This window comes from Gambusia affinis, linkage group LG18, assembly GCF_019740435.1.
Source record: "Gambusia affinis linkage group LG18, SWU_Gaff_1.0, whole genome shotgun sequence".
NCBI lineage: Eukaryota > Metazoa > Chordata > Actinopteri > Cyprinodontiformes > Poeciliidae > Gambusia > Gambusia affinis.
The window spans coordinates 11331694-11350895 of NC_057885.1; the positions used below are offsets into that span (position 1 = coordinate 11331694).

At 38.8% G+C, this 19202-nt stretch overlaps 1 long non-coding RNA gene across 2 annotated transcripts in view; it reads left to right on the plus strand.

Annotated features, from left to right (window-relative positions):
* The first annotated feature begins 1300 nt into the window (after nt 1-1300).
* LOC122820114 overlaps nt 1301-19202 on the plus strand; it is a 146074-nt gene continuing 128172 nt past the window's right edge. For both annotated transcript variants that reach the window (XR_006368732.1, XR_006368731.1), the window contains exons 1-2: nt 1301-1435; nt 1514-1545. This is a non-coding gene — a long non-coding RNA (uncharacterized LOC122820114). The remainder of the gene's footprint in view (nt 1436-1513; nt 1546-19202) is intronic.

Here is a 19202-nt window from a genome sequence, read left to right on the forward strand (position 1 = left end):
GAGGGTTCTAATGGGATTAGATTAGAGAAATACAATTACCATTTCACGTAGAAAGAGAACACTCTGAGAATCTCATCAACTCAGGGGAGCTGAACGAGAAGGCGAGTTATTTATGTGTTTATCTGCATGTGCACATAAGTTCAAGAATAACTAGGAAGACAGAAATTTGTTCACAACGTGCCCATGTTCCTGAGCAGTGAAAGCAAGTGAGGAAGCATAAACCTTATGGAAACTTATGAGTATTACTTGCTTTTTCTTTCTTTTTTTTTTACTTATCCTGGTTTATCAGGGTGGATCGCAATGGCAGTCTCAGAAATGGCCCTGTCAGAGCTCTTGGAAATGTCGATGTGCAGATAATGACATGCTGAAAGCTCTAAACCACCAGCTTGTCACCTGCTGGTAATTGGTTCTTCTACCAGTTTATTGTCTCCAGCTGCACAGCTCATCACAGATATTCACATTTTAGAAAGTGAGGAAGGGGCAACGGGAAGAGATGAGAAGACCGAGACAAATATGAACATTTTCATGGGCAAGAGTGTGCCGTGTGTGGAGAAGCTGCAGGTGCACATTAGCTTCAAACCATATGTGTCTTTGTGCTTATTATTAATTAGTTGGCATGCCCTTTGGAGTAGCTTTGTGAGTGTTGGATAAAAAAAAAAAAAAAAAAAAAAAAAAACATTTGCAAAAAGCTGTTGTTTACTAAATTATAACAAGAATTCACAGTAACTTGATTTATCTTATTTCATCAAGCGACGTTAGCAACACTGCAGGTGCTGAGCAAAGGGTCGGGGGAAGCTTCTGGTATCATTGAGCTATTTTGACGTTTTAAACCACAATCAAACCTCATGCAGTATTGAGTAGATTACAATGAGACTAGGTTTTGCATAAACACAGTTAACATTTAATCTACTGTAGAAAAGCCTCTGTGTCAAGATCTTTTTTTTTTCACAAATAGGGAAAAGCTATTGAGCTCTAGATGTCTAGATAGTTTTTGTAATGCAATGTGTTCTATTCATGCAACAACAAAACATTATCTAACTACCTAATTTGCATTAGTTTATGGTTAGAATGTATGACTGACAGTTACTTAAAGCTGCAGATACTTTTATAACAAAAAAAGAAAGAAAACGTACTTAACATGTATATTTTTTTCAAACTATCCCTATTTCCTGTCAGTATGAGACATAATCTTTAGGAATGAATCAAACTCCTCTGCCTCCTTCCTATACTTCTGCTGCCAGCTGCAGAAATACACTGCCTGGCCAGAAACAACCAATCACGGCGAGGAAGAACGTTTTAGTTTTAGTGTGTCTGTTCTCACGTGGTTTTAGTGTCAAAATGACCAGCCGTACGTCAGTGTCTTAATACATAGCTGCTGCGCTTATGGCGGCTGCTCACCGGGCTAGGTGGGAGACGATGTCTGTCGCTGCCTCAGGTAGGATTCAATGTGTTCATAAGCCTCGATCATATGCTCATGTTGCTGTCTCTCACTGATATGCTTCTCAAATTTTAGATGTGTGATCGTGGATCAAAACTTTGGAACTGGTGAGTGTTTGCTTGTTTGGGCGCTAGCATGCAAACGCTAGCCTCCTGGTTATTGTTTGGGTTCTGTCGGTGCAAACTGACTTGAGCCGAATATGTTACTTTGAAGCATTTAAACTGAAAAATACTTGAAATGGTGAAATACTATTTCTATTGTATGCTAGCATGAAATATTAAGGAATTTATATTGATGAATAATGGATAAACTGTCCTTCCTTTTTTTGTAATTTAATGAGTTTTTATACCATTATTAGGACAGTTACTGTCTCAGGGTTCTACTGTTGTAATAGTCTCTTACAGACCATTGTTACAAGTTTACCTAAGATTAATCCAAGGTAGCATATAAATTAATACGTATTGATGCTCATACAGCGAATACCAAGGACCATGTTGGAAGCATTTTGGAAGCATGCCAAATAATGAGTAATGTAGCTACTTTGCACAGTAAATATCTAAATGTACATCAATTGTATGTGCTATTTTCAAATTGACAATCAAATTCAATTTGATTGCAAAAACTCAAATACTATTTTATTGACAGTTGGTAAATTTCAGCAATAATGGATTATCAGTGAATGTACCTTCGGGTCTTTTTAAGGCCTTCTAATGGATTTTTTCTTTTTTCTTAAAGATGCAAGAAAAATCAACAAACCATTACTTCCTTGATCAAGTATGATTGACGATCATTATACCACATAATGAAACATATATTTTTTTTTATTTCATTTTGTTTTACCAAGTGATTAAATCCATCAATACTTTGAGTCTTCAAATGCATTAATAAACATGAATTTTGATTGGCTTTCTTTAGAGTTTAGCGAAAATCAGGTTTAGGTTAGGGATACAGGCTTTGGTTTCCTAATGGAAAGGATGTTGTGATTTCTTATTCTGTTTTTGAAACCACTACCTATTTCAAAGATACTGGTCTATATTTGCATTGTAGACCATTTAAAATAGTAATTGGTCAAAATTAGAACTGGCAAATAAAATCTTAAGGACAAGAGGAAATTGGTATTTGTGGTAATTTTAAACATATTTACTGAAATACAGATGTGACACAAAATAGTTGTATGATTTTTTTTTTAAAATATCACACTAGTGAACATGTAGCTAAAGGTAAAGCAAATAGAAAAAGTCACTATTACAATAAAGCAAAAGCCCTTTCTGCTTGAAGTCATTTTTTGTGTATGTTAATTTGAAATCAGAGTATAACATACATGCTGCCTTTATATTTAGGTATTTAGAATTCTCATTAGCAAAGTTAATTAATCTAAAAGGTTTGAAAACAATAGAATAGCTGTGCGATGTTTTGACTGATTAGGATTTCATTCTGTCATTAATCACATTTTTAAATGTATTTGCTCTTCAAATTAAAGAGGATTAGCAATGGGATTTTCTTTCATTGTGGTTAAGATAAAACCACATCATTCTTTGAGATACAAATAATCTATTTAGATCAGTAAATGGTAATCTGGATTAGAGAGTGTTGTCTCGTGGTTATTCTAAAAGCCTGCCTTATAGTCGGTGAATCTTGAAGTTTCTCTTGTCTATTTTAACCTTGCTTTCAGCTATGCTTCTATAACATGAGGATAGTTCAGTAATTTTTGTCAAAGGATAGCCTGGGTGATGATTTATACCTCCATTAGTTTCTTAAAACACAAATGATGGTCATGAATCATGCCACACTCTGACCAGCCTCCTTCTAACAAATGTTGACCTTTGCATAGTTTCCCTGGCAATTTCTTTCAAAGCATTACCTGTGCTAACATGGTGCCGTTTGTTAGGTTTTAAGAGTTGCTAAAGTTCATGCACATACACTGATGACATATGATGCACTGTAATAAGCAAGTTTTCCAACCCGGTTACAACAGAACACATTTGTGGTACTAACCAATCCAGTTCGCCTTCTTTCATGGCGGTAATTTTGCCTACTTGACACTGATGATTACATCCTGAAGCTGTCCTTGACCTTTTGTTGCAAGACCAAGGCACTCCTCTTGACCAAGCAACACAATACACGTAGTTTGGGAGATGGGGAATGATAAATTCTTGAGGACTTTACCGGGGGCATGGACTTCTCAAAGCGGTTATTTGTCTGAGACTAACTCTTGACAGATTGTTCCAACAGTGTCATAGCAGCAAGACAGTGGCTGTATTTCATGTAGTTTCATCTGTCATGTAGGGATATCAGAAGTTTAATGGGGACTGCTCTAAGCCATTGATGTTTAACCAGCTCCCATTATTAGAGCTGTTTCACTGTCTGATTTATCTCTTCATTTTGACCATTGGATTCCCCCCCCCCCACCCCCCCCGCAGCCTCACCAATTTCCTTCTCCTGCAGGGGATTGAATGTGGTGAATCTTGAGACGCGATCTTGTCAGGTGTTGCGAATCCACTTGGCTGTGCAATTCATCAGTATCTACATTGTGCACACATAGCCATTCATTTATCTCCCTGGTACCATAAAAATCAATTGATTTGGCCAGTGAACTCCATGGCTTCTTTTGTATTTTCCCTCAATGTGGTTTCTTATAATGGCCATTGAAAAAAGCTACTGGAAGGAGGCACCCTCTGTTTTCAAAACTGTCGCACTACTGTTGTTTTACAGTATCGGTTAGAGTTAGAGTGTAAAACATTTTCACGCTGCACCCAAGTTGATTTGGATTGCTTTTAATAAATTCAGTCACAATTTGAAAACTGCAGGTTGCACTTCCTGTGTTGTCTTTGTCTGATTAAGGGGCAAATGCTTTTTCACAGCACTGCAGTGAGATTACACTTCTTGTTTAAATTTCCTAGTATTTCTTATCTACTGGTTTGTGAACTAGAAACCTGTTGTGCGGTGCAGCATAAACGGGGATCTGTGTATTGTGGATTATCAAAATGAAATCCCTTATTAATTAGTCACCCTTTAAAATGGAGTACCCAACCCCTTCTCACTGAATGACCTGGAAGACATGTTTATTTACAATTTTACTTCTCTATAAAGAAAATGGCCTCTTTTATTTATTTTCTCTCCTTACTTACCGATTTCCGTTGCTATCAGATAAATTTGTTCCTCAGTTTTCACTTTGCACTCATTTTACCTCCTCTCTGAGCCACTAAGCCTACAGTCTATTTTTCACCACTATATCTTAGAGACCTTTTTGCATTTCCAATATAATAACCATTTCCTAGCTTCACTCTTGTCAATAAATGTGTGACATCTAGTTATGCGACATCTTGATATGCCTGGTTTTTGTGTTGGACTGTAATTTGTACTCAGAATTAGGGACAGTGTAGTGCTTTTATAAAGCTTTAGTAATGTAGTAAGCTAAAATTGTAGAATTGTCTTATTTCAGGACTAACACAGTAAGAAATTGCTGGGGATTGTAGTTTTGTGTGACATTTAGCAATAACATCGTTCACACTAAATGCTATCAACATTTAACACCTCCTGCCAGTATGTCAGTAGCTAAGGACAACTGAGGCCCTATATTCACAATTTGGAAAGTATTTTCAGCACTTTGCTTTCTCAGCAATGCTTTGATTGTGCTGGCTAACTCCAGAATGCATTAAATTAACCTCTACCACGAATACTGAAACAAGAGTAATTTAATGCGAGTTTGAAAGTGATACTTTTCTTATGTCCTGTAGCAGCTAACTGTACCCACATGCTAATGTTATCTTGCACAAAACCAACAAGGGGAAGTTTGGTTTTAGCTGTTGCATTAATATTAGTCTCGCTTATGAAAGTGCTAAATTTAGTAACTTTTTAAAAATTATTTTCATCACCGAAGACATACGCTATTCTCTGTTGCTGTTTGGTGAGGTTACGAGATGAAGACGCTGTAGCTTAAAGCTCCTTTACTTGCTAATGACTCTAGTTGCCTCGTTGCTTCTGTTGTTGCATTGTAGACATTCGCTTTAAAAGTGGCAAATACTGATATATTGTCAGCAGAGAAGCGAATCTTTTACCTCATCTGAATTTCTCTTGAGTGACGTTGATGAGATCCTTCTTTCTTTTGCTCTGCTTTGGTCTGGAACACCAGAAGAAAAAAAAAAATCCTCTCTGGCTGCTAACTTGTACTGTTGCCACTCCTGTTTCACTGAAAGCTTGGCTGATTGCTCTGCTGAATATGGGCCTAATAAGAATGTAATATTCATGTGTTGATTCATCAGTGTGAGTAACCCAGAGCTTGTCATTACTGGTGCCACACATCAAACATTATTCACACCCTTTATCCTGTCACTTGCTACTTAATAAAGATGCAGAAAAGTTTGCATATCAATCCCTCATTCAGGGCAACCAGGCAGCTGAGTTCAACTAATTCGTTTGTCTAAATGTAAAATTTGATCTTTTCAGTGACATCGTTGTCAGTGTTGATTTGGCATGAGTGAACTTAATAACACTCCCAATTATCAGTTTGACACCATGCTTAAGTTAAGGTAAAGACAATAAATAACAGCTGTGGGAAAAAAAAAAAATAGAGTAACATTTCCCTTCACTGTCTTTGTTGCTATTTGCAGGTACCTCAGAATAGCATGAAAGAATGTTTACAGTGGCGCTGCTCATTAAAGTTTGCATATCACTGTCTCATTTCACAGACATACTTGGTCACCTTATAATTAGGGTTTGGTGACATGGAATCTCAATGTTGTCTAAAGACGGGCCGACTGTCTCAGACTCGTCTTGGTCAATGCTTATTCTTAGCTATGGACAATTACTGAAATACTGACTCATTAGTTTCTCCTCACATCCCTTTCAACAAGGTGTAATCTATCTCCCTTGCATCCACATCCTGTCTGGGATGTTTTCAATTACTCACCAAGTCCTCTGCTTTGCTTTACTGTTTCAGCAAGATTCTCACCCTGCCGTCGGCTGCCAGCAGACGCCCAACAGTAGCTGCTTGTCTCTGAGCATCGTAGCCTTTTGAGAGTTCATCAATCTGCTTATAACTCCTGCGGTTTTGGAGAAGCAGTAACACCGGCGTGTGCAAGCAAATAAAATGAGACCTTTTCATTTCATTAGGCAATTGAAGAGAAATAAGAAATACTTGTAAAAAAATTCATACCTCATAGAAGGATTTTTACTGGTATTAAATTACACGCAGGCAAGCTAATTAGGGCACTTTGATTGTATTTAGTGGTATGAAGAGTAAAAGAGGCTGAATACAAACAAATGCCATACCTTTTAATTTTTGAGAAGAACATAACATTTCTATAAATTGCATAATTATAAATATCAAAATCAAATTGCAATAAATTACATTAAAGTTTGTGCTTGCAGCATGAGAAAATGTGAAAGTTCAAGGGCCTTGAGTCATGTTGAAAGGTGTGTATATAGATATATATAGATATATATATATATATATTGGCTATTTACATCCCATTTAGTCATGCATTTTCACAGTGCCATCATCTGCCCAACGGCAAAGTTCCCATTTCTAAATGGATGTGTTTGTGGTTGCAGCGCTGCAGGGCTGCAATGATATCTGCCACTCTCAGCATCACTGTGGGGCTTTAGTCTGGCCCGTCAGAAAGCTGTTGTGTCCCTGAGACTCTACACCTCACGAAGCTAGACAGATTCCCAGCCAGTCTGCCTCCTGATAAGCCCCTGTGAAATCTCAGAGTCGAGAAGCGGTTCGATTAAAATAATTGACCAAAAATGGGGGAATATGTTCATATTTCCCATTTCTACCTGTTAACGTAGAGCTAGAAAGTGTCTTGTTAAGCCAAGAGAGGTGGTGAGTAAACTACATCAGCAGCCTTTATGTCTGCTATATTGCTAATGTAGTGTTTGCAGTTAACCCTATTGGTCTTTTCACCTTTGCATGCGCCTCATGCATTTATCCCTGTTGCTGATAACTTGGTGAAGTGAAGGAAGAACCATGTCTGATTAGCAGTCTCTAAAATGTATCCCTTTTATAAATTGGCTTTTCAGAGCGTGTAGTTATTTTGAGTTGTTCAGAACCGAATCAAGCCATTTAGCAGATTCTTAGAGGAACAAGTCCCACAACCGCTTTAGGATGCACCGGGCATATCACCAAGGTTAATATGTCTGCCTTTACAAATCTCATTGCAATGCTTTGACTTGCTTTAACAGTGGCTAAAGACCACTGCAAAAACACTAGACCTGAAATGGAAAAATGATACAAATCAATATTATACATTAGCACTTAGCACAAAGTGCTGCTGCAGCTGTAGGCAGAAAGAGAGGAAGCCCGAAATAGATAACAGCTTCAGTTAACAGCATTTAAATTAACACAGAGACTCGGTTGACAATGAAAATGGAAGGCACATTGAAACATTTTATATATAAACCCTACCTCAGTTCAGGTGTAAATGAGTGTGAAGACATGGCGTTTTAAAATGCAGAGCAGACTGATGTCTGCTAACAATGGAAAGTGAAATTCGGAGCTGTCAGCATGATGTGCTGTGATTGAAGACATATGGAGACAGAAGAAGTTAAACTTTGCAGATAAACTATTTGTTGCTGTTTATAATATCTCAATCAGCCCTTTTCTAATCTGTTTTATTCTCACAATTTCCACTATTTTTAGTACAGAATTTAGTTGATCTCATTAATAATCACCAGTAGTTGCTTTATTTATGTGTATCACCCATTGTCTACTTAATGGTCAAATCTGTTTAAATCTAAAGCATGTCACAGGCAAGGGAGAATGTTATCTGCCAACTAGCTACTATGTTCAGTTGGATTCCTATTTTATGTAGGTAGTGGAAAACCCCCCCCCAAAAACCCGCACAATCTCTAACATGCACGTCTAAATATTGTGTGTCTGTTGGATTTCCGTACAAAAGCCATGCCCAGCAACCAGCTTTGCTCCTCCAAGCATTCCATGCTTCCTTACAAAGCTGGCTGCCTTCTTAGCAGTCCTGTACCACTGTTATGGAAGTCAAAGGAAAAAAGAAAACAATGTGTGACCTTGGTTTACCCTTTACATTGATGTTGATAGTAAAGAAGCTGGGAAAAGATAAATTCTTTCAGTACCATCAAAGCTGAGGCTTCTTCCTCGCGCTGAAAATTGTTTCTGTTGGGCCACTCCGTTATAGCTAATGCTGTTTTTTTTTTGTGTGTGTATGTGAATTAAGACTAAAAAGGGAGCTTTTATACCCCCAGTGCTTCAAGTGCCATTTTAAACTCCCTTGAGAAGGTTTTTTTTTTCCCTAATCAGCAGAAGACAAAAACACTGATAAGTAGTTAATTAAAAAAGTATGAACACTGACTCGGAGTCCAACAACAGTCACAACTTCCTGACCCACCATAGGCAGGTTTACTCTGACCGGTCTGTGATATCATCTCTGGTAAACATTATTAGCCTGTGATGGCTGCAATATATGTTTGAGGAGAGATGAACAACAGAGGAGAGGCAGGTCCGTCGTTGCCCAGACATTTTTGTCGAGGCAGTTTTCAGATCGCGAGATGCACTCGCCTTTCAAGGTTCTGCACACTACATCAGATGCAAGCGGTGTGCGTTCAGTTCGCAGTGAAAAGCATTGAGTATTGCCGTTGGCTTTTATTTACCTGATAATGAGGCTGGCGAAAGAATAAGTGAACATAAATGTAAACAGCAGAGCGTGATACATCACCCACTTTGCTTCTTTCACTCCTGTGATTGGTATGAGGCGACATTTAAGATGCAATATCATGACTGCTGTGAATAAATCAGTATTAATCAGTGCTGAATCTATTTGAGAGCCTTTTTCGCATTTATCAGCCTTTTAATATTAACATTGATTAAAGACATGTCTCAAGCTTTAAGTCGCAGTGCTGTTCAGCGTAGCAGTTCGAGTCGTCTCATGAAGCCGACGGGTATCACATGAGAGCTTTTTCCATCCAATCGGTTCCAGCACTGAGTCAGGGCCCAGGGGCATTATTTGTTTTTTGGAGACGGAGGTTAGAGGCCGATGTCCCAAAGAACATTGCTCCCAACAGTGAGACATAGTGGTGTCCTCAAAGATCTTCTGGATATTGGAATCTTGTCCAGGTAAAAGTAATTATGAAAAAGCATGCAGAAGTGAAGACTTTGAAAGATAGCTTTGTCTTCTATAACACAACAATGACTCAAAACACATGCCACTGCCAGGAAGCAGGTCTGCACAAAGCAACGACTTGTTTCAAATTCACAAGTTTGGGTTGAACTGAAGATAAGGATGTTTGCCTGAATGTCAGTGACATTGAAGAAAACAGAGATTTGCCCTAAGTGAAATGAGCTGAGTTTCCTCAGTAGATGTTTCAGAGACTTTGAGAAAACTAAAGCAAAACAACTGCAGGTTGTTAACCAGCCAAAAGGATGAGAGCCTTTAGGAACCCCACGATTTGATTATGTTTCAGAAGGCTACCATGCGATTACCAATCAATTCTTTTCATAACATGGTGCACACCACCACCAACACTAAACACATAGCTTTAGACATATAGGTGCCCTCAATTATGGGCCTAATTTTTGTTCTTCTGTCATATTTCCTTGATTCTTCTCTACGCAGTACACTTTTTCTTGTTCCTCCCTCCCGTTAACTTTCCCGTCAGGGACACGCTGTCCAGTCACATCCCTATTCCACTCACTGCCCTTGGCAAGCACCTTACAAAAGTGAGGGCAGGTGCATGTTCATGTTGCTGCTTAACATCGTGTTCCTGATGCAGCTAAAGTGGTTCCATTTTAGATGAAGCCCACATGATAATGAGCAGGTGTGAGGATGTGTTTGTGTGAATGTCTGTGGCTGCCTTTGTGCATTTCACAATAGCCTTTGATTAAGGCGATTCAGCCATAATGGGAGATGAAAGTTTGAGCTGGAAAATGGGGTGAAAATTTAGAACATACAGCACCTATAAAAGGAATACAGTTCCACTTTCTCTTTTCTGCACACACAGATATATTCATTCATTTTGTACATATACTAGTACGTCTCAAAAATTTAGAATATTGCGTATAGGTGAAATATTTCAAGCCAATCATCGCAGATGGTAAAATTGCAATTTTATAGAAATTCATTACACAAACAGTAAACGAGTTCAAGCTTTTATTTTTTGCAATTTTAATGATTATGTCTCAGGAATTTACAATACAACATTAGACCAATCAAAAACGGATGTCTTAAGTACAAAGACTTAAGACATCCGTCTTAATCCTGAAAGTGATTTCAGAATCACTTTTTAGGATTCTGAAAAGTGTGTGCATTTCTACATTCACTGAATAATTGGTTGGGGCTCCTCTTGCATGAATTCCTGCATCAATGTGACATGCCATAGAGGTGATCAGCCTGTGGCACTACATGGGTGTAGTGCCAGGTGTAGTGAATATGGTGTCTTTCACCTTCCTCTTGACAACAGCCCACAGATTTTCTACGGAGTTCAGGTCAAGGGAGTTTTCTGGCCAGTCAAGAACAGCCTGGTTGCTGAACTAGCTTTTGGAACCGTTGGCAGTGAAAATGAAAATGAAAACAGCATCTCTGGCTAGATGGCTATGTTGACCTTGCACTTTAGAAAACCCAGTGGACCAGCACCAACAGATGACATGACACCCCAAACCATCATGGACTTGATGGTGGAAACTTCAATCTGGACTTCAAATAAGATGGATTCTGTGCTTCTACACTTCTTAATCCTGGAATCTTGGTTTCCAAATGAAATGCAGAATTTACACTGACCTGAAAACAGCTCTCTGGTCCATTGGGCAACAGTCCAGTTTCTTTTTTCAGTTATAGTATTATTATTGTTGGCTACTGTTTGTACATCTGAAATACATGTTTCTCAAATGAAACCTTTTGTGGATCCATTTAAGAAAATGTTCAGTTGTGCCAGAGATTCGTGAAAAAACATAAGCAACATAATTTTGAAATTTACATTTTTTTAATCTATATAAAATACAGTACATTTTCAACAAAGCGACTGCAACATTCAGCCAAAAAACAGGGTACAAAAGCTGAGGATGTTTTCTGGAACAATCAATAGAAACAATCAAATGTTTTAAAGGATGTAGCGAGAGTATGACTTTTTTTTGTTTTTTTTTTCTTTCCAGACCTCTACTCCCCTTAGGCGATACATTTCCCTCATAGTGGCCTTTGAGCAACACGCACACAGCACCTCCTTTTGGCTTACAGGGAATTCTCCTAAAGGTCACATTAGGATGGCAAGCCAAACAGAGTGGAAGAGGATAATCCTTCTCTCGCAGTTCAAGCCTCCCCTCTTGACACTTAAGCCCATATCGAACTGTACACCTACACACCTTTGTAGAACCCCAAAACCGGAAAGTCTACCGCCTCATACACAGAATACATATTACAGATATAGAGATGCAGCTCCACACATCTGTTATTCTACTCTTTTTTTTTTTTTTTTTTTTTTTTTTTTTTTTTTTTAGTAGAGTGAGCTCTGGGAAAGTGTAAACTTTTTTGTAGTAGCATAGTCAAATACAACCCCATATCCTAACCTTAACCTCTAACAGGAATAGGCAAACATTAATGCATGAGTAGAACATGCTCTTAAAAACAAGCAAAAAATTAAGAAGTTGCTGTAATTTATAATCTCATCCACCATAAGAAAGCATTAGGTTTGCACTTGGTTTTGTGTACGATAAGTGTGAAAATGTCTCATTATGATTGCTTCCACATTTGTCAAACCAGAACTTAGGACAAAAGTCTGTGATTTAAGCCTTGAGCCCTTTCATATCATAGTTGCCCCACACAACAACAAAGGAGAGTAACCCCCCCCCCCCCCACCACGTTCTTTCAGACCATTACAGGGTTCTGGTTTCACCTGAGCCATATATAGAATATAGCTGTTCAAATGCGCTTAGTGCTTTCAGTTCCACCAAAGTTGGTGTGCACCATCCTCAATAGTGATAGTACTGAGTATGATCTATTGCTGATCTACTGATAAGCAATAGATTCTGCTGGTCAACATTATTTCTCAGATCAGAGGGACACTGGAAGCCCACTCTAAGTCTCTGATCAGCGTCCACTTGCAAACCTCTGCTAGTGCAAGAGTTTTTGCTTTGTTTTCTATTTGCATCCACTCCTTTTACAGTCATGTATTACCCCCTAAAAGATCATAGTGGTTATGGGTTTGTGAGTATCTCAATTTCAAGTTGCCCAATTGTGCCTTATGGCTGTGAAAATGCTAGAACTTTCCTTTATTTACCTTTTGTGTGATCTCATTGCTCTCTGCTCTCCAGCCAGAAATTACTACCACACACACACACACACAGATATATATATATATATATATATATATATATATATATATATATATATATATATATATAACAAACTCCTGGACATTTCCTTTAGGAGTGGATCAGTTGGCCTAACTTATATGAACTATCTACATATTTGTAACCCCTTCAATGTTGCTGCAAAGTTGCAGTTGAGTGACATTACAGGCTATACTTATCTGCTGTACCTTACCTGTCTTCCATTGGTCTTGTCCACTTTACTGCCACTCTTCAAGGAAAACAACAGAAGCCATACTCACTATCCTCTCCTTGGCCACTGACACCCTGAGATTAATCTGTCAGTGTTCATCGCTATAATTTTCAACAGCTAAATAGGACTCGAGAAATAATCGTGGTTATCATCAACTTGAGTGTCACTAATTCGATCTATCTTCCAGAGAATGCCTATTGTCATATACTCTGAAACTCAAGACCTGCCATACTTCATTAGTTTACAATAAACTGTTAAAATTTTATTGTAGGTTTCCTGTTTTTTTTAGTGTGCCTTGTGAGCATAAGAAAGTAGAAAACTGCAGCTCTATGTTTAATAAAAGCTCCAAGCCTACAAAGGGGTGTGACAGTTTCATGGAAATGGTGCTTTTGACCCTTATCTATGTTTTTATCCTGAAACCTTTTCTTAATGTTCTCCCTTTCAGTGCCACAGAAAATGGCACTGAAAGACAATGCCATTTTTTTAGATTTTTTTTTTCTACTCGTGACACTGCAGCATACACAATTTGATTACCACATAAACCAGACAGCCATGGATTAACATCACTTAATCTCATGCTATGCAGACATTTTACTCGTCATGGAGTCCTCGATGCTTGGAAGTGAGTGTGATTAATTTGGCTAATAATTACTGTGTGTAAACACATGGGGGCACCCTTAGAGCTTTGAAATTGAAATCACAGGTAGACATTTGATTATCATGACAATCTAAAAACAAACATAAGACGGCACTCTATATAACATGCCCAATTATAAAGAGTCTTAACATTGTATGTTTTACACCACTGATCTCAGTGTACACACGCTAGTCAAATCTCATCAAATGTGACTTGTTTCAAAGATGTGAAGTGTTCCGCAAAATGTCTTTTGTTTCTTCATAAGACACACATTCCATGCTTTTTATAACGCCAGTATTCATAGCAATATGGGGGCCAATATGTCAGCAGCTTAGGTTTTTGTTTTCTTACCAACACATTGTTAAACAACCCTAAGAAAAGCTATATCAAAATTGCCATAATTTTCATAGGCTTCTGGAGAAAAATTTCTGGTGTATTGCAAAAGAGTTAAAATATAGAAAGAAAAAAAATCATGTATCCCAGAAACTTTAGTCCTTGATCCATAGTGTATAGAAGCATCAATTCAACCAAAGGTCCCAAGCGCTCACTTTTAAGTCCTTTCTTTCTCAGTAGTTATGACTTTATGCATGAAGTTACTTGGAAATGTCAGAAGAGACCTATTAGCTTATGATAATGTCTTCCACTATACAGTATGTCACTTCACACTCATATTCCTGTTCTGGGTGCAAATGAGACAACTCGAGAGACCAGCACCTCTTGATCCGCAGGAGAGGAAATGACACCATCGTAATACTGGCACGCATGTTAATTCAATACAGATATTTTTTGGAATGCTTTTTTAAAGTTTAAGCACTGAAATAGTTAACACTGTAGGCTATTCTTTATACATTGCATTTAAAAACCAAATGTTCAAAATATTTAAATTGTCATGTTGTATTACATATTTCACTTTATATAGGATTTCTTGGTGGTTGTATAATTTCATTACATTGCTGGGGCTATGGTCAGTGAAATGTGTGAGCTTACTGATATGACCCCTGTAATTGCTGGCAATAGTCAGAGTGATTTCTGTTGCCACCAAGTATCCTGGGAGATTCACAGCTTGTGCCTTGGGACCACCGCCAAACTAGTACAAGGTCACCTTGGTGAACAAACTGGCAGAAAGCAGAACCCCCACTCCCTCCTATAGCTGCTCATCCAAAAAGAAAAAAAAAAAAGAAAATCTCTCCCTGACATTTCTCACCAAAGGGAAGGGGATGGCTGGCAATCATCTGTCTCGCAATACTGGCCACTCATCAGCTGCATCAGCTGCACTCCCACACCTTCCGTAAAGCACTTTCATATTTCACCTTCCCTGAGTATAACAGCACCAGCCTACTCACTCTGCCCCTTCTCTGAACCCTACAAACCATTTCCCATCGCTGTTATGTCAAGTCCATGCTCCACCTAACAAGGTCCTGCTGACCTCAAGCTCGTGTCCTCTTCAGCCTTGGCCTCAGAAAGCCGGTCCCCGCCGCAGGGTTTGCAAGTTTAATTAACTCCAAACCTGGATCAAGCCAGTTTTGACAGCTTACGAGCATCTGGGCTTCTGGCAAGAGGTGCAGGTACATCCATTGTCAAACACTTGCCTGTCTTTGCTGTATAAAGAGGATACATGAAAGCTAACAGTTCATTCTAAGATTTATCTCAATGCCAGAGAAATTATCTTAAGCTTTAATAATACAGCAAAATGTTGAAGGAAAGTCGAGAGACACTGAGTGGAAAAAGTTGACAACTACACCGTGTTCCAAATTATTATGCATATTGGATTTAAGTGTCATAAAGATTTAATTTTTTCGCTGTGCTTTTAAATTTATAGATGGTATTGTGTGTCAGGGCTCTTTGAATCACTATAACTAATTTCAGAGAGCTGGGTTGATTAGTTTGTCTGGTGAGCTAAATTAAAGGAAATCAACTTAAGAAGGATGTTCCACATTATTAAGCAGGCCACAGGTTTCAAGCAATATGGGAAAGTAAATGGATCTCTCTGCTGACAGAAATTATCGTGTAGTGTAGTGCCGTATGACAAGGTATGAAAACATTAATATTTAACGAAAACTGAAGCGTTATTGTACTGTGAAGAGATTTGTGGCTGATTCAGAACAAAGATGGGTTTGTGCAGATAAAGGCATAATGAGGAAGGTTTCTGTTGGACAAATTCATTGGATTGAGAGAGCAGCTGTTAAAATACCCTTACAAAGCAGCAAACAGTTATTTGAAGCTGCTGGTGCCTCTGGAACCTCAAGGTGGAGGATCCTCTAGAGGCTTGTGGTGCATCAACCTACTATTGGGCCCCTAACCAGAGCTCACAAGCAGAAACGGTTGCAGTGGGCTCAGCCGTACATGGAGATTAATTTTCAAACAGACTTGTTCACTGATGACTGCTGTGCAACCCAGGATGGTCCAGATGGACGCAGCAGTGGATTGGCGGTGGATATCCACCACGTCCCAACACGGCTGTGACGTCAGCAAGGAGGTGGTGGAATCATTGGTTGGCCCCTTCAGAGTCCATGAAGGTGTGAAAATGACCTCAGCAAAGTATATGGACTTTCTGACTGATCACTTTCTTTCATGGTTTAGAAAGTATGTTAAAGTATGTTCATGGTTAAAGTTGAGTATGTTTTTGCCAGGGACATAGTGCCATTTTAATGCACAATAAAGTAACTGTTACCTTCAGGTGTTATAGAAATACTATATATATTAGGCATGACTTGGAAGAAATTTGATTTTGTGGTTTGACGCCTTAAAATCGGGCCTATGTCTCTTTAAGAAGCTCTGTCTGTTTCCGATCACTTTGCATTCATTATGTCATCACAACAATGATTCCCATTATGCTGTTAACCATAGGAGCTTGGGGGAATAGAAGTAGTACCTATGATGAGCTCAGAAGTTCCAGCATCTGTTTGCCAATTGTTGCTGCCGCTAGTCTGGGGGAGATGAGAGATTGGGAGGAAGTGTTTAGACATTTCCCAACAGCTGCATGCATAAGCATAAAGAAATAAAATTGTAACATGATATAAAGGTCAATTTTACATAATACCCTCTCCTTAAATACATTTTTACCATCTTTTTAAAAAGATGTTTCTAACCACTTGAATGTCAGAGTCTAAAAATACTAGGCACCATAGTGAAGTTTTGATTATCATTGTTGCAGCAAAACGGGGTTTGGAGACACCTGGTACTCTAGTTTCCTTCAGCGCGGTCCAAAATATACATGCCGGCTTATTTGGTTCTTCTCCAGTAAATTTCCCTCGGGCAACAGGCTATTTGTGTCTCTGTTGAAAGTTATACTGTGCTTTTTGCCCATTGTATACTGAAAATAGGCATCAGCGCCCCACGACCCGTAACAGGATTAAGTGGATATCAAAAATTTGTAGACAGCTGGAGTTTTCGAGTAAAATTAGAAGGACTTCGACTCCCATGGGCAAGCCATGTGCACTTTCAAAATTCAGCAGTTAAATGAGCATATAAGTGAGAGCTGGTCTTTCTCTTTCCCAGTGTGCATCAAATGGGTCATAATTTGTATGCATGAGGGTTAAAAGGAAAATGCTCAATGAAAACTATAACCCTGATCTCGCTTCACAAAATGTGGGTCAGCTGTATTTCAGAAATCAATAAGATTTTATCATTCGAGGACACGTGCAAGGGCAAGTGTGCGAACGGGGCAAAAGCTGAATTGTGGATGGTTCCTTGTGCTGCTCGTCTGGCGTTCACTTCTGGGGATAGCAGAGAAGACTTTGCCAGGGAATTTAATTAAAATGAAAGCTTCTGAAAGGGAGTAAGGAGAGAATATAAATTGTTTCAACTTGTCGCAGTCGAAATTTAGCGTTGTAGACTACAGTGTCATGCATTGGTATACTTACCAGCTTTTGTCATGTTACGATTTCTGTGATAGACCAATCCAAAGTAATGTCTAGTTTTGAAGAAGGAAACAGATTTCCACTTTTTTTGTAATAACAATATGGAAACTTCTATTCAGATCCTATTACTCTTAGGATCTGAATACAATTATTGTCCCTTTTATTATACAATTTCCCACCACACAGAGCTCTGTTCAATCCACCATTTAAAAATGGTATATAGCACATCTGTTAAACTAAACATTAAATTTAGGTTAACTTAAAATGGCAGATAAGGAGAACATTATCTAGAGAAGTACGTAAGGTCTAACTGTAGAGTAGGAATCCTCAAATCCAGGCCTCAAGGGCCAGAATCCTGCAGGATTTAGATGTGTCTCCGCTTCAACACACCTGAATCAAATAATCTGGTCATTAGCAGGATTATGGACCATTTGATTGAGGATTGTTTAAAACTGCTGGAGTTCCTTATTCAGAGTACGAATGAATGCTACATTATTATTTTTTTTAAAAATCACTCCCCTTGTATTTTAGAAGTATAAGCTACTTTGTGTTTATACTCATCTGTAAGTATAAACACATATCTGTAAAATACATTGAACTCTGCGGTTGTGGTGTGAGACAATGTGAGAAAGTTCAGTGGCTGTAAAGTCCTGCAATGTGAAAAGGAAATCTAAGGCAGGCCTTTCTGTTCCACTAACTATTGACAAATATTTGACATTAGGAGCTGAAGTATGAGTAGTTAATGGGAAAAACCGCCAGGTGTTTGCATTTGATAATAAGAAGATTATGTTACAGTAAATAATAAATGGATGAATCTACGGCTTGTTAGCTGTAACACCAGTCTCCTTGATTCTCCTTCTAAACTTTGAGAACTTCCTCTCCTCCACAAAAATGACCCGTGTAAATTCTTATTTTTTTTTTTAGCTGCCGGACGCGGATGACAGCTGGAATCTAATTTGTGACAGCTGTTTCGAACAAAGTGAAGAAAAGGGAAAAAGGCGGGGGTAAAGCGAAACCCAACAGCTATGTCAGCATAGTTGTGTGAATACCTGGGCAGTGTGGAGCCTTGGAGTTTTTGTCAGCTCTGTCACGCATCACTGTCTCATGAAATTAGAAACAGAGGAACACAAATCTTGACATTGCTGGATATCTGTATGACATTGGCCGACGTTAAACCCGCTGTCGCAGTGTGGCACGAGCGGCGACTGGTGTGTGATGCAAACAATGGCTCCTTTGTCTAAAAGTGCATTACAACTGAGACAAATATCAGCCAGAACTTTTTGTGCCCTTCTTGACAATCATATCTAATGATTCAAATTGGAATTAAGTCTTTCTGATGTGTGGCTGTCAGGAACTAAGCCTATGCATTAATTATATGCTCTTTGCCAGGTCAACAGCAGGGCCAGAGGACAGTGGGAATTATTCATTTGTCAGGGTGGATTCATCGGACCCCGGTTGGTAAGGAGTCCTGTTGATGAGGGCACAGGGCACAAAATCCTCCTCCCCAAACACCTAAGCCTCTGGCTTCCTCCTCCTTTTTGCCCTCCTCTTGGCCTCGGTCCCCCCCGCTCGTACTTCATCAACTCATGGATGTCAAAAGGCTGCAAGGTAGAAGAGAACGGGGTCTTTTTCTTTCACTCTTTTCTCAGTGGGAAGCCCTTTTAGACACAGCAGCCTCTCATGATTATTATTCCCACTCTCCTCTCCCTTCTCCTCCCTTAAGGCCTGCTTTAGCGTCTCTC